Source organism: Sinohyriopsis cumingii, chromosome 15 (assembly GCF_028554795.1).
Source record: "Sinohyriopsis cumingii isolate HCF-2022 chromosome 15, ASM2855479v2, whole genome shotgun sequence".
NCBI lineage: Eukaryota > Metazoa > Mollusca > Bivalvia > Unionida > Unionidae > Sinohyriopsis > Sinohyriopsis cumingii.
Window position 1 is genome coordinate 43046206 of NC_142975.1, and position 16493 is coordinate 43062698.

Below are 16493 nucleotides of genomic sequence, written 5' to 3' on the forward strand. Positions count from 1 at the left end.
AAAGATTTTATGGTATAAAGAATAGGCACGACTATGAATAATTTTTTTTTAAATTTATATAGTATTTTTTTGTTTTTTTTTAAATTAGTTTTTAATTTTTTTATTTAGACAAATTCGTCCTTAACTGGTTCAAATTCGCCATAAGTCCTTAGTTCGCAGTAGCCATACTGACTTGCTCGCTGGCTTGTTTGCCATAGTAAGCACGTTATTATGAGTGTCAGGTGCGTAGTTGATAATACCAAACAAAAAATCCCCACCATACTGGTGCTTTAACTATTTTCAAAATACTGTGACTTGAAAAAATTTAAACCGCTATAACCTAAATGACCTGACGTTCGTACTGAATGCATTTATTATTGCAATTTGATCCACAAGGAATGCTCGTCTAGTTAATTTAATCGAACAAATAAATCTTTGCGTACTTTATATATTCTGCGTCAGGCGTACTGAATAACCTACATTCCCAATACATGCTAGGTAACTTCAGTAATTAATACTACACGAAGACAACGCCACGGTCTTTTGTATTTTTTATTTTGTTGTTGTGTTTTTGTTTTGCCCATGTTTGCAAAAACGGGCGAGTTTATTTCGACTATATTAGGGAACGTTGCTTTCTTGTAAATAAGAGAAAGGTCAAATTTATTAACGACACTGTTCATTGTAGTTAACATTACGGCTCTATTAGTATACATTATGTGTAACTTGTGTCTATCCAATTATACTACCAGGTTTCGTTATAGTCGTACCACGATCTCAAACTGACCCACCCCCTTATTCGAATGAAACTATCCATCGTCATTTTTATGACTCGAACTAAAAAGGTTAGTTTCATTTAACTAGCTCGTGAAATAGCTGATAATTAACACTAGCAAAGTCTATCTGATCTTAGGATAAATAATTGGATTACTCCAGCTTTGACAGCTCGGCAAGCAAAAGTATCAAGGCTTCCTTGATGTTTATGGCCGCAGTAGAGAAAGCAAAACAGTTACACTAGCTTTCAGGTAACATAGAGCTACTTTATATAAAGATATGCAATATTTAAAGGATGTTATATGATTTTTCATTTTTATATAAAAAATATTTATGGTAGGTATATATGAATTAGGTCAGATAAACTGGTTTTCATGGTAGGTAAATGTTTTAAAAACTCAAGTGAAATTCACAAAAATTCACCCACACACACAGACACACACACACAGACACACACACACACACACACACACACATACATACATACACTAGACCATAACGATTTAAAGAACTACCGCCCAGTTTCTAATCTCCCATTCATTTCAAAAATCTTAGAAAAGGTTGTTCTATCCCAGCTTGTAACTCATCTAAATTCAAACAGTCTTTTTAGCAATGTACAATCTGCACATCGCCCTTGCCACAGTACTGAAACTACTCTTCTGAAAGTAGTTAATGACATTCTCTCTGCATTGGATAGCGGAAAGATTACAGTCCTCACCCTCCTTGATTTGTCTGCATCATTTGATACAATATGCCATGATATATTACTTCACCGTCTCCAGCATATATTTGGCATTCATGATACAGCCTTACTGTGGTTCAAGTCTTAGTTTGTCAACAGGACACAAATTGTATCTGCAAATGGAATACACTCCAACCTAGTTGATCTATGTTGTGGTGTTCCAGACGGGTCTGTTCTTGGACCTGTTCTCTTCATTCTGTACACTCAGTCGCTCTCAAGTGTCATAGATCATCATCCAGTGTCTCATCAATTGTACGCTGATGACACCCAAATATACAAATCTAGCCACCCAACTGAAGTTGATGCTACCATCCAAGGTGTAGAGAGGTGCATTTCTGATGTGAAATCATGGATGACTTGTAACAAGCTGCAGATGAATAATGATAAAACTGAGGCCATTCTGATCACAATACAAAGACTTTATCATTCACATCCTTTACCTCAAACAATAAATATCAGCAACGCCAACATTAAATTCACACAATCAGTATGAAACCTAGTTGTTACTCTGGACAGTACTCTCACATTGCACCAACATGTCATGAATATATGCAAGGCTGCATATCTTGAGCTGAGACGCATCAGCTCAATTCGCAAATATCTTTCAGCTGATGCCACTAAAACACTTGTGTGTTCATTAGTACTTTCAAGACTGGACTATTGTAACTCAATTCTGTCTGGTTCATCTCAATATCAGAAACTTCAAGAAGTTCAAAACACAGCTGCTCGGATCATACTTAGAGTATCACGATCAGAGCACAGCTCCCCGCTGCTCTGTACCCTACACTGGCTATCCATTCGATCCAGAATCAAACACAAAATTTGTTCTCTGTGCTACATTTCACTGTCGGACTCTAGTCCAACATACCTATCTGACCTCACCCATGTGTACACACCAGCAAGATACTTACGCACCTCTTCTGACAATCGTATACTCATTATTCCAAGTATGAAAACAAAGTCATATGGTCAGCGTTCTTTTGCATACCAGGGCCCAGCAACGTGGAATGAATTACCCACTGAACTTAGACACAAAGACACAGTGATCACATTCAAGAGGGCTCTCAAAACTCACTTATTTCGACAGCATGAACAAACTTAAAGACTTTATTATGTTTCCTACCTGAAATATTCTCAGCATGTTTTTTATTTTTTAAAAAATGTTTTTCTAATTTCATGTTGTTTGTTTCTGCAATAATATTATTATGTTTCTTATTTTATAGGTGTTGTCTAAAGTTGTAAAGCGCTTAGAGCTTCAATTATTTAAGGGTGGCTTCAGACATCTCTGAATCCGCTTACATAAATTTGGTATCAGGGTAGGTAATGCTAAATTAATAGCAAGTCAAATTCACAAATATTTATGTTTGTTTTTGTGAATCACGTGCCTGATATTCATGAATAATCACAGATAATGAATAATCTTAGATAACGTGAGTTATCTAGCAGGTACCCCTACACTAGCTATGCATAATCTAAGATAACGTGAGTTATCTGTCAGTTATCCGAATATTATCTATGTATACACTGAGATAACATGAATTATCTGCCAAGTATCCTTATAGTATCTATGAATAATCTGAAATGATTTGAGTTATCTATAGCTTATTCCTTTATTATCTATTAATAATCTAAGATAATGTTAGTTATCTGTCAGGTATCAATATTAGCAGCAGAGGGGGCGAATCCTACAAAGGTCTAGAGACCACCAAATGATAAAATAAGCCTTAAAAAAAAAGCTAATCCTACAACAAAACGAGACTTCCAAATGCTAAAATAAGCCTTCAGAAAGGGGGGGGGGGGATTCTACAACAGCAACGAGACAAAAAAGCGCGACCCCCCCCCCCCAACTTGTTGTCGCCGCCCGGGGCTGCTCTCTTCGAGTTTCTCACGTTAACCATACAATGTATCAAGTCCGATACGGTATCGTGTCCGCGGGTCGTGTAAATTTATTGTCACAAATCCATGCGCGATAATTAAATCGCAGGTTATCAAATAATGGCAAATATCGGAGAAGCACTCACAACTAGATTGGCACGACAACGACTAGCCGCGATTAAAAAATTTCTTCCGGTTCGTGATTCCGTCAAGGAAAAATTAAAAGCAAGACAAGAAGCGCGAGTTGAGTTTGCAACATCTGCGGAGGAATTATTTAAGCCTACTACAGCAGCTACTGGTGAAGTTAAAACTGCAATTGTAGGAAAACCTGATCTTGCCGACCCTACCAAAACAAAACGAGGGCTACTTCAAGCAATAGAAGAACTTAAACAGCAACAGGCAGATGCAGGTGCTGTAGCTGATCCAGGTGCCGCCGGAGTAGTGACAGTTGCTAAAAAAACATTTATTGATAAATTTACCGAAGATGGTATTACTGAAATAAAAAATATTCCGCTTACTAACATAGATGAGCTTAAGAAGTTTTCTGCTTGGATTGTCTTAAATTATCCTAACCGGCAAGATTTTCTAAAACCAGGAGCTGGCTTGGGTATGACCCAGGGTGAGTGGCGGGATTATGTTTATAAAGTAAACCGAGGCTATTCTCGAATACCTAACATTGATGATACCTATAGTTTTATAAAAACTGGCGTAATTGGGGTTAATAAGGAACTAAGAGACAAACGAATGGAGGCAAGGGAAAAGGAAAGGCGGGCAAAAATACAAGAGATGGAAAGGGAAAGGCAGGCAAAAATTCAGGAAAGGGAAATGAAAAAGCAGGCAAAAATACCGGCGAAGAAAACACAAGCTCAAATCCTGCAAATGACACTGCCCGATCCAGTGCCTGAATTTTTATCGCGTGAACAAATGGGCGCTAGCGCTCCCGATGACGATGATGATTTTTCCACTCCTGTTTCGTCGTCCATTTCGCCGCCCTCACCAACACTAAAAGAATTACTCATAAAAGAAAGTGACCTGGTGAGGGAAAAGTTCGATCTTCAAAAAGTTGTAGAAGAAAAATGGAAACTTGACAAAAGAAATAAGGAAAATAAGGATGCATACCAAGCCGCAGTTGTTCAATACAACAAAAAGGGAAAAGAAATTAACGAAATAAGAGAGAAAATTCAGAAATTAGAACAACAAGAAAAAGAGAAAACAGGCAGCGGATATAATAACCACATCTGTCCTGATAGCATCGTCAATGACGTATCACGGTTGGAAGTTCTCATCGGAGGAAGACGTGCCGGAAACAATTCTCCGGAAATTATAAATGAAGCCGCAGATATCTGTCAGAGACTATTTCAGCGTGGCATCATGGATATCAGCATCTACCGGGGGCTCATTGATGAACTCGCAGACGGTTACCACAGCGACTAATAATTAAATTTGCTAGCAAATTCAGTTAGATAAACAATAATTAAATAAAATGATACTACACGATTCTTTTCGCAGACCAAGAAGTGTCAGAGTAGTAAACTCACGATTACCAGTATACGAGGTTGTTTACGGAGATGGAGTCGGTGATGTTGTTAGGGATTTAGTCACAAGAATCGCTCCGAAAGCTGGACCGTTAGCAAAACAATTCGCGATGAAAGCTGCTGATGTTGTCAAGGATAAAGCCATTGGCACTGTTGGTAGTCTTGCCGGGAAAGCATTTCAATCAATCAAGGATCGACTAGCACAGCTGATACGAAAAAAAAACCCAGTCGAGAGGTTGGTGCCAGTAAAACTACCATCCACTGAAGCTATGCCGGCAAATGTTAGTAGCGTAGTAAATAAGGCCGTAAATCAGAAATTAGCTGAGATCGCAACAGCAGGAATTACCTCCAAAGCGTTGCAAGATAGTGTAACTGCTAATTTGATAGCTGGTAGTGGTTTCCGGTGACGATAACATTTTAATTAGATCATCACAAATAATAATAATGTTTGCACGAAAATCCAATGACGCGTTTGATATGTCCAAACCAGTACTTAAAGATGATTCTGTACGTGATTTTCAATATTATTCTTATGAAGCACGTGATCCTAACCAACGCGGAAGAATTGAACTACAGGTCCAGGATACAAGTAGATACTTCTTGCCCGCTGAGGCCTTCATCGAAGTTGAAGGTAGGCTTTTAAAGAATGATAACACCGGCTACGGAATCGGCGACCGAGTTGGATTTGTTAACAACGGCATCATGGCGTTATTTAAATCCGCTATTTACATGATAGATGGAAAAGAAATTGAAACAATTCATGATAACGTCGACGTTGCCACAACAATTCTCGGGTTGGCGAGATACTCGGATGATTACACCAGATCAGCCGGACCATCAATGATGTTTGCAAAGGATATAACCGACATCCCCGAGAACAGGAATGTAACAATGAATGCTGCCGGTGACGCAGTTGCATCGATGAACGAAAATTTTAATTTGGGTTTTGCAACACGTAGATCGATGTTAAGTGGAGATGAAGAGTTCTCAGGTGTGATTCCATTGTCTCACATCTTTGGATTCTGCAGAGATGTCCACAAGGTCATATTCGGTGCCAAACACACAGTTGTACTTGTGCGAAAACCTGATGATAATGACGCTATCTGGCGAGATGCTGCTGTTGCCCCTGGTCAGGTAATACTAACTAAACTGTGGTTGTGGATGCCAGTGTTGTCTCCGTCAATCACCGAAGAAGAACGACTGTTGTCTTTCATGAACACGGACGGTAAATCACTGCTATCCTGGAAAACAACAACCACAGACGTTATTCAAGGTGATCACGGCGGGTTGTTTACATGGCATATATCATCGCAACAAGGAGTATCAGCACCACGACATATTTTCATTGCATTTCAACTCCGTGCTAGAATAGGTAGCCAGGAAAGAAATCCAATGGTATTTGATACACTTGGAGTTTCTGAAGTTTCGTTGAGAATAAATGGGCATCAGGAGCCATCTGAGGATATATTAATAGATTTCGAACATCATCGTGTCGCACGCGCGTATCATCGTCTGATGTCATTTATGGGGCGCGACCTTAATGTAGACACTGGCCTGCAAATATCACAGCGAGACTTTATGAGTTTATATCCGATTTATTACTTTTCGCTGGAACATCTTGATCTGGTTAAACAATCTGTTGTCGACCTACATTTCCGAGCTCGTGTAGGTGTTCCTGCTGGTGGTTACAGAGCGATTGCTGTCATACTCTCCGATAAAGCAATGCTGCTTGAAGGTGTTGGCGGACGAATGAGGGTCATCGACGCTCCAATCGAGAATATGTAACGCAATTAAAATCAAACTTAGGATATAATGTCATACAGTCATGTTAATGTCACCTTGACTTCCGGTCAAACGAAGAAATTGCAATCAAAGAACGCAAGCACGTGCGGGACATCAATAACACTAAAACGAGATCAGATTACTGGTGGTCCAAACAAATTGTCGTTGACTAATACTCAGCTTAAACATTTTAATAAGGCACTAACAGCAAAAACCGGTGTCCGACTTGATTTCTCTGCTGCAGCTATCAAGGACATGACTAAAACCGGTGGAATATTTCCTCTTCTCGCAGCAATACCGGCGTTGATTGCCGCGGCAGCACCAGCCGTAGCAAAAGCCGCAGCACTCGGTGCAGTTGGAACTGCAGCTGGAATGGCACTAAAAAAGGCAACGGGAAAAGGATACAAGAAAAAAAAGGGACGCGGTCTAAGACTACCAGGAACTCCACCATCATGGTATCCAAAAAATTCTAACGCCGTTGAGCAATTTTGATTTACTCGATGCTGTTAAAAAATTGCGTGTAAAACATTTCAGAGGCGTATTTATGCGAGATCAATTACCGCAACGACCGAATAATCCAGAAACTGGCATTATCAATCTCGACAACAAAGATGGTCCGGGAACTCACTGGGTTGCTTACGCGATCGATCCACGTGGAATTATCTATTTTGATTCGTACGGTTTAGCACCGCCAGTTGAGTTTCTCAAGTATGTCAGCAGATTTTCTAATGTTCCAGTGTGGCAGTCGACGTTACCAACACAAACATTAATTGATCCGCCCATTTGTGGGAACGAGGTTTTAAATGTTCTTGATGCAATCTCAAGAAATCCAGCAACTCCTCCTCATAAGGTAATGTATGAATATACCGCATCGAGAAATGCTTAGCATTTTCATGCTCGCATTTGAAAAACAGCAATAAGAATAATGGTGGATATTTACGGAAGACCTTTCACACGAAGAGGTAAACCAAGCACAGATGCTGATCTCTCAAAATATGTGACCCGAGATGAAGTCGATAATCTTTTGAATCTAGCCGGAGTTGACCCAGATGAAGTTGCTATTTTCCAAGACAGGCAAGGAAAACTAAGAACGAGCAACATCAAGTTGAATGATTTAATCCGCAGAGTTCTTGGAGCTACCAAGGATAACTTCGTTGCATTTAGTGATGGCGGCCGCATCAAGGACTCGAACATATCAATCGCAAGCATCAAAGACAGTATTGATAAAGGTGTTGACAAGTGCGTAAAAAAAGCCGGTGACACGATGACAGGAGAACTCAGCATGAACGGCAACAAAATAACCGTTTTAAAAAATCCGGAAGGTCCCGAAGATGCCGCAAACAAACAATACGTCGACGCGCAGCACAAACTCGTTGTTGGCCTAGTCAGCGACAGAGTAACAAAATCCGGCGACGTAATGACCGGCGGACTTGACATGAGCGGCAACAAAATAACCGCGTTAGCGAATCCCGAATCCGACCAGGATGCGTCAAACAAACAATACGTGGACATCGTCAACGGTAAACTAAATACGCTGCGGTCAGAGTATGATGTTCACGTGAACGGGTTTAAAAGACTCCAAAGAAACTTCGCAAAAACTGATGAGACCGTGGATAAGTTCTTTGGAACTCCTCCAGTCGTCGACACGAAACTTTCTGAAATCATACCAAATCTTACTAATAACGCCAACGATATCAATAAGATTAATACCCGGTTAGGTGTAGTCAGAACGGAAAAAAGTTTTTCAGATCAAGTTCAGATAATAGAAAATAACATTAACACGATCAAACAAAGACAGCAGGATATCGTATCGGGTATTCCTGAGATCGTTAACAAAACCAGTTTGATTAAAGTTCCCACTGGAGTTACTCCGGGGCATATCACCAACATCGTATTCACGGTATCATCGGGATTCGCAACATGGTCACGACAAAATAACACTATCAAATACACAGCAACGGTCACTGGCGTGTACAGGTTGTCTGTGTTTTCAGCCGCTAAATTTGAAATCTTCACAACATATCCCTGGAGACATTCCACCGATAAGTATTCCGGGGTTTGCACTGTAATACTAAACAGCGGAACCGAGGAAACATTTATGCTTGAAGCCGAGGACGATAGTTTAACAGCAACATCTTACTGGTGGTGTTTGGAATTCGTCGCTGCAACACCTCAATTGGTTACCGCGTAATTGAAAATCGGCAGCGATTTTTAAATAAATGTTAACGTTGAAATCCGAAGGATTTCCAGATGCTCAACAATATCGATACAATCAAGTCCGTGAGTGGCAATCTGAGTTAAAAACTGTCATCGAAGTAACCAGTCAAAAAGTAAAAAAATACAAGCGCCGCATAACAGTGCTGGATATTATGGTTTATTCAGTATCCGCCGTTGTTGCATCCGCGGGAGTAATACTATCAGCGGTCACTCCGGTAACAGCAGTAGTCGCTGCCACGATCTGTGTTTGTACGACCACTACCGCGGCAGGAGTTTTCGGCATCATAGCAAAAAAAATATCCTCGTGTGCTAACACAAAATTACACGATTACACGACAAAATTAAATACAGCCACGACCGCATATCAGAAATTATCATCGCTGATATCATCATCGTTAGACGTGCAATCCAGCGACGCCGCGTCGATATCAGATTCTGAATTCAAACTAATGTCAGATGCGTACAATGACTATTTGAAAACTAAACAAATAAATAATGTCACAAGAACTGCTTCAACAAATAGTCACAAACACAACACCGGTAAGGACCACAATGATCTCAGTGTCCTCGACGACACCAGAATTCAGCATTAATTTTCCAACTCCAATTCGTGTGAGTGAAATCGCGTTAGCAAAGCTCAGTGTGTATCACAGCTGGCCCAATGTCAGGTCGGCATCATTTGGCGGTCAGCAGCCGAATAATTCGTTCGTGTTCGGGAAACCCAGCGCGGACCCACAACAACGTGAATTTGAATGGGATACAATTACACTCCCCACTGGGAGTTATCAGATCGAAGAAATCAATAATGAGAGACAACGCCAAATAAAACGAATCACCGGCAAGGAAGTCAAAATATCTATAACAGCTCATGAACCAACGCTGTCTGCGGTCATTGAAATCTCAGCACCGGGATACGCCGTGGATATATACAATAGTTCAATCAGGACCGTATTAGGATGGCCACGATCCCGACCCGAGGTCGAACCGGGTCCACCAGAACCTAAAAAATCGGATTTCGAGACCGATAAGCAAGACCCACACGACCTCGTCGGGGATTATTTATTATTTTCAGATCAATTACAATCAGGAGAAGCCTGGTTTTCAACATCACCTAGAATTCCCGTAGATATAATAGGGGCAGCTTTCGAAGGCGGGAAATACCATCCTTACCTTCCAGAAGATATAGAAGCTCATTTTTTTAATCCGATCAAACAAGCACATAAACAACAGCTAGAACTGTTGCGAGTATATTTTCAAGATTATATTTCTGATTTAACAAGTTCGCGCGATAAAATTATCACGACCACAGAAAAACTAAACAAACTCGCATCCTCGATGGAAATTATAAATCAAAAAATAATTCAGTATCTACTGAATCTCAAGGGCGATTACGGAAACGAAAAAAGATCCAAGTTCGCATCCCAATTTGGTATTCCCGTGGAGAAGATTTCAGAATTTACACTTCCTGGATATAACGCGCACACGCTGAGAAAATCAGTCTCTGATCTCATCGCGGAATCTTTCGAAGATATTTCTGCCACGTACACGCGAACAAAACCACAACCTGTTATTTTAAGACACGACAACAGTACAGCATCCGATGGCAGACACATCTCCGTCGGGATCGTAAATATCACAGATGTTATCGCGGTCAATCTTGTATGTGACGTCATCGACGGTAGCTACAGCGCATCAGATACTACGACGGCCCAACAGGGGTTTATCCTGTATACGTTCACACCAAAAGACCCCCCTGGTTTTCTGACTGTGCAAGAACCAATCAATGTGGTCTATCTACGGTGTAATAATCCGTGGTTGTCAACGATAAATTTCAAACTCACCGACCAACGGGGAAATTTGTTGGACCTGCGTGGCGAGACAATCTCGGTGAACTTACTGGTGAAATCCTGAAAATGCGCAAAGCACATTTTGGAAATGCTCTGCATCACTCGAACTCAAAGAGTTTCACGCATTTAAAAAAAAAACGGTTGTATATAATGTGTGAATACATTCACGCACGAGTTCATATTCATGATAAGCAAATTCTTCACGAAGCAATAAAAACCGCATTTGGAAACGCTAGCGTTTCTGGAAACTCAAAGAGTTTCTCGGAACAGTATTTCCCCGTTAAAATAATCGTTAACGTGTATGGCAACGAAGACTTCTTGTTGACGCGGTCACAATTGACGCAGTTACAGCAAAATCATATGATCACAGCTTGGTGTCAACGAGAACAGATTATGAACTATTCTCATTGTTGTATTGATGCGCCCGCGCTCGAGCAAATTCTGAAAATGTAAAACATTTCTCTGGCGATGCTAGCATGAGAAACTCTTCGAGTTTCCACGCTTGGGCAAAAAAAAATGTATTATTTTTTTTTACCGTGAAAATGTACAAAGCGTGAGACACTTTCATACTTGGCGATGCTAGCATCGCTCATCGACGGAGTCACAAACACTAGTACCCGTAGGCATTTCCGTGTCAGAACTCGAAGAGTTTTCGGAAGTGTTAGCGTTTCCAAGATTCTTTATGTGACCTTGTAGCCGTCGTACCCTGGTGTTGATTAATTTTCGAGTCTCATATTGTTGTGACAATTCAAGCCTGATCTTCTCAACTGCGCCGCACAGTGGAACGAATTCAGATACCTGATCGTCAGTTATCGACGCAAGTGACCCGTAAACGTAATTCTGTATATTTTTAATGAACCTATAACACGCGGCGAGATTGTTCTTGCCGGCGCGCTCATTCAACGATTCAAAATCTGACATAATTGTTTCAGCGTTTAGTAAAATATTAAAACCACGCTGTTGCAATTTTTCGAGTTCAACAATTATGACATTTATGTTTTCGTGATTCATATTATTATATTTTTTATATTTTTAAATTGCATGAGAGTGTTTACGAGTTATCGTCGAGGATAAGCTGTATGTAGGAAAATGAAATATATTGTTTGAGCTTTTTTGAAAATGCTGTTTTGTAGATCCCATTTGCGACTCGTTGTACCGAAGGTTGACAAATACCGAAATATTTGCCAGCTGCGGCCATTGATTGAAATATCATTTCTTGACCCGTCTCTGTATTTCGAGACTTAACAGCCCGTTTTCCAACTGTTTTACAATGACCTGTGTTACCCAGTAAGCAGTTCTTGCGTTGCGTGACCATCCGAAGATTGTTTATGGCATTATTGGTCGGATTCCCGTCAACGTGGTCAACGACAAGACCCTTAGGGATCAATCCATGGAAACATTCATAGACGAAACGATGACAGAGATAATCTTTTCCTCCAGCATGGAATTTTAGATAACCGGTATTGGATACAACACCGATTGGTTTCCGTCGCCGGCAGTGTCTGACTGTACCATCGTGTGACGCTTCATAATTTGGAATAGTTGGATGTGGAACAAATTTTTGTTCGGGGGCGAATTCTTGATTCATTATACTATAAGCAAATCATTTGTCTAATTCATAATTTGTCTGAAAACTTATTTATGTAATCACGCTCCGAGAGAGTGTTCGAGGCTGGATATTTTTTATCATAATACCGTTTTAGTTCTCGATAGCGTTTTCCACCACACGCTGAACATAATTGCGTTTTTCCTCGTACTCCAATGCCGCATCTGATACACGGTATCGGTCCTAGACTCCCACCGCGGACCTGTTGAGCATGTTGTCCACAGTATTCGCCTCTGCAACGTCTGTTACACGGCGCTGATGAATTTAGTTTGATCCACTTGCATGAGAAACTCTTTGAGTTTCCGTTCATTATATATAATATATTTGTCTATTTAAATACTTGTCTTAATTATAATAATGAGTTTTGAAAGACTATCCAGAATAAAACCCGCAGGTTCTCGATTCGATCTTGACCGGTTAACCACTGATCGTCGACGAAGAGAGTTAGCAACGGTAATTGGTGTTATCAAGGATGCCAAAGAAGAGTTTCGTCGTGATGGTGCCGCACACACGTGGTCTTCGTATAAAATTATCCCGGAAATGCAAAGCATTTCTCCTCGAAGAGTTTCCCGTGAAAACTCCTTGAGTTTCATCATTGATGGTACCATCAACGATACAATCGCGCGTAATATAATTGAGTATCTCGACGATAGAAGATATTTCGTGCAGATAAAATTTATTGTTGGAGTCGACGACGAGGGAACCCGAAAGTGGATTATCAGAGACAAACTAGACCCTGTTCTTGATCCGCGCGGAAAAACCATTTTGTTGAGCAAAGACTCAAACCCGGGAGTACTTGTTGGGATTGATAAACCGTATTATGCCAGAGCGTATCCTGTGACCGCGGTCGTTTATGGAATTTATCCGATAAAGAAACCAAGTGTCGATAAACTCGCCCCGATGAGGGTGTCGCCGTTGACAGAGTCAAGGATGAATTGTGTAGCTGAGCGAGTAATGGAACATTTTAAAAATGCACCACGTGGAAATGGTCTAACCGAGATCAGAAAAAATAAAATAACAGAATGGGCTAAACGAGTAGCGGATACAGGAGCGTCAATAAATGATGTTGCCGCGTTGGAACGCTCGCTGAGATTTCCTATAACGGTTTCATCGTTAACCGGTACGGTATTGTACGAGTGTAAATATAATCGCAATGGAGCTTCAATAAATATTATCGATCATAACAGTCACGCTTGGACTGACCAGGTTAGAATATTTCCGCGAGACCGTGTTGTGAAGTATTACTCGGGAAATATGTTTGATTGTATTCATCGGATAAGTAAAACCGATCCAGTGTCGGTGTGGTTATTCTCGAGCGAAGATGGAGAATATAATCAGTTTGTGAGACCCGACGGGGAAATATACAGAACGGCGGCGTTACAGCACGAAATGAAAAAACTCGCAGAAAAATATCATGCGACGGACACTGATACGTTACTGCGACACTGTTTTACTGTCCCGGGTGTTGCCGCGCATGTAGCCCGGGAACGAAATTCATGGAGACCAACTCCGAAAAGTTTCCTTGGGGATATCCAACAGAGCTGTGTCGAATACGGACACGGCGGTTTGTGGAATACTCGGTATGATTACCGCGATATGATATCCGTGGACATGACGGCGTGTTATCCAGGAAGTTTCCTTGGGCGTGGAGAATGCAGCGAATATTTTAAACGGTTTGGCCACGTTACAAACTCGATGACAAGAGTTGCTGTAAACGGACCATTGCCTGATTTTGACTTGACCGGATTTGCTTGTGTGTCGTCGTTTAAATTCGCTAAGGATTTACATCCTGTGTGTTATGTTTGGTTTGGCAGACATTTCGTTGAACAGCGATGGGCACCGATAGTGTTATTGCGATACATGCTTGACAGTCGAATACTGTTGTCGCTGACGGTCAGCGAAGCGATTATATGTTATTTTCGTCAAACCGAAGTTTGGTTGCCAACTCCGGTTACGTCACAAGAAGTCATCGAAGATTGGTCACGAGAATATCCAGAAGCTTCTATCGACGATATTATCAAAAATGATGCAAGCACAGCAAAAGATCTAGGACGAAAAATAATAGGAAAATTCACTCAAGGTGGAGCGTATGATCATAAACAACATCACAGTCGATTAATCATGGACAAGACTGAATTGGATCTTGTTGTCGCTGATGCAGCCACGAACAACATGTTCTGTAAACGCGAAGATGTGTTTCTGTCAAACGGAGAAAAACTAGGGACTGTTTTTAGTTATATCGACGGAGAATCATCTCAGTACACACATTTGAGATCTTCGATGCTAGCTTATGTATCCATAAATTTGTTGTCGATGATTAATAGATTCCCCGTTGACGCAGTAAGAGTTGCAACGGATTCATTTTATATTAATAAAAAACACTTAGCGGTGTTGAATAATGTTATATCGGATGATCCATCGTGGGGCTCGTGGAGAATAAAGAATGAAATGTTACACGGATATTGTGAATCAGCTGACGTTGAAATCGTGGATGAGTATCGCAGCGCAGAAATGTCTTCGACGTCATTGTTGCCGCCGGTGCACGATCCTGTTACAAGACACAAAACAGTTTATCTGAACGGTCCCGGTGGTTCTGGTAAAACAACTCGAGCGATTGAATTATTTCGCGGTTCTGACTTGGTCGTGCTGACTCCCACACACAGACTTGCCAGGGAGATGAGACAACGGGATGTTAACGCGTGCACGTATCACAGTTTTTTCAAATACAGCGGCGGCACGTGGACACCTGAACGAATGGGAACGAAATATATTCCCGAGAAAATCATCTGGGATGAGATAGACACTGTGCCGTTGGATACATTAAAACAGTTTCTGGATTGGCTGCTAAAGAAAAATACCGCAGTGGTGATGTGCGGCGATCATGGTCAACCACCCCCATTTACAGGTGAATCTCCACACACGTGGCTGAAAACTTTTGTAGATTATTATGAGGAAATAACTAACGATGTTAGAGCACTCGATGAAACGCTGAAAGAGTTTAAGGCGTTGATCAGGCTACAAACCAATAAAGTCCAGTGTGAGATAATGCGTGAAATAATTCCACAGACGGAGCTGAGCGACTTTTGGGAAACGTGGAAACCAGATGATTTAATTGTTGCAAGTAGAAAGATAGTCAGGGACACGCTTCAGCAGCAGTTATTTCAGTTACATCAGAAGAAATTTCCCATGTTGCCAGTGCCGTTGTGTTATAGACCAGCTGATACGCGATTGCAGAATATTGATGTTGATATTCCAGGGCGCGGGACTGCGTCGGGGGTGGAGAAACAGAATTTAGTATTAAATGATATTGTCACAGTTGATGTTGATGCTGTTGAACAGGCACTGAAAATGAGCAAATCCCCGTGGACGCTAGGATACGCTATGACCATCCACAGTTCGCAGGGACTAACTATTTCAGATACAACAGTTTGGATTGTTGATGATCGCATCGAGTGGTCAAATTTAGTTTATTTAGCCGTGTCAAGAGTAAGAAGGATAGCTCAGTTACAAAGAATTGTATTAGATGATGTTATCAACGACAGCATCAACAGATCAATCGCTGATGATACAATAAGAAAGAAATTAGCCGGTTACAAACAGAGCGACAAAAAAAATGGTAGAGAGTTTGATCCCAAACAAAGTTTGGATGTTGAATTTGTAATACAATTACAACAACAGCAGAATAATCACTGTGCGAGTTGTAATTGTTTATTGCTGTGGCAGTATTCGAAAAACGACCCAAGACAATTTACCGTAGATAGAATAGATAGCAGTCGCGGTCATACACGTGAAAATGTAATGCTGACCTGTCTTGAGTGTAATCGACGCAGAGGTGCTGCTGCAGTTATTTAAGTGATCGAGGTGGTAATTGTGTATCCGTGGGAATCACCTGAAGTTGCTCGCGTGTGAATCCACGCTGAGGAGCAGTTGAATCTAATCTGTAGATTGCGTTTCTCCCAGTTGATCTGGTTATGCTGGATATCTTGTGTGTGGTAACACTCCATGTCGGATCGGTTGCTCCCTTTTTTCCTCCTTCTAGTTCGCCTGGTTCGTATAAATACCTAACGGTGACATTACCCAGCAGTGGGGACGCTAGCGTCCGTGGCTGCGTTGAAACATGTCCGCGTTCACTGACGCGG

General features: G+C 41.1%; 1 protein-coding gene across 3 annotated transcripts in view; it reads left to right on the top strand.

Moving 5' to 3' along the window:
- LOC149781702 (sex peptide receptor-like) overlaps positions 1 to 16493 on the top strand; it is a 40187-nt gene that overhangs the window by 14071 nt on the left and 9623 nt on the right. The gene's annotated exons all lie outside the window — the stretch shown is intronic.